This window comes from Ipomoea nil, unplaced genomic scaffold, assembly GCF_001879475.1.
Source record: "Ipomoea nil cultivar Tokyo-kokei standard unplaced genomic scaffold, Asagao_1.1 scaffold2826, whole genome shotgun sequence".
Taxonomy (NCBI): domain Eukaryota; kingdom Viridiplantae; phylum Streptophyta; class Magnoliopsida; order Solanales; family Convolvulaceae; genus Ipomoea; species Ipomoea nil.
In genome coordinates, this window is record NW_017619254.1 from 3,078,991 (window position 1) to 3,080,000 (window position 1,010).

The window sequence follows — 1,010 nt, forward strand, 5'->3', positions numbered from 1 at the left end:
GCATAGTTGAATTACAACATAAAATAATTAGTGCATTTTTTGTAAATATAGAAATTACTTATCACCATAATTTTTTTAATGACATAAACATTTTATTCTTTGAAAAGCTTAGAGTACTTACCAACATGCTCCCTTGGTATATGAGCACAAAGTTCCCTACAATGGAGTAAAAAAAAGTGCTATTTTGCAATTTATTTTTGCAGTATTGGAAGCACCTTTGGAATGCATCTTCGTCCCAATTTAATATACAACACGAGTTCTAGAAAAAAGCAAAATCGAAAAAATACCATTTAATCGTGAAATATGCACTCTCTAGATTTTATGGAATCACTCCCCTTTCTCTATGGGACTTTATATAGGTGCACACCAATCACTATCTAATAGCTTTGAAAGTCTTCAATGGAGAAATATCCCGGGCAAGGATAAATATTGGAGTCGTAGAAAAAAGCAAAATTGAAAAAAAAATACCTCTTGAACGTGAAACATGCACTCTCTAGATTTTATGAAATCATATAGGCCAGGTGCGCACCAATTGCAGTCTAATAGCTTGCAAGTCTTCAATGGAGAAATATCCTGGGCAAGGATAAACATTGGAGTTGTAACAATTTTATGTTAGTATACATATCTATATTTCTATATATAATTACTCAATATAAATAAATGAATATAAGGAAAAAATATTACCAATTAATAGATTTACCAAATAGGTTAATACGTGAATATGGAAACAATATTGATTTTATTTAATTTCTATTTTACATTTGATTACCAAATAAGTTTTACTACAAAAGTTTGGGCGGGAAAATGAAATAGGAGGATTTTACTTTTATATATACTAGTATTTGCACCCGTGCGATGCACGGAATTGATTTGTTGTAATATATTAAGAATATATGAATCGATATATAATTATTTAAATTAGAACATCAAATATTATATAGTGCAATTAAATATATGGTTTGGATCGTTTATATATTTTGATGGTATCATTGCTTGAATTTGTGCAAATA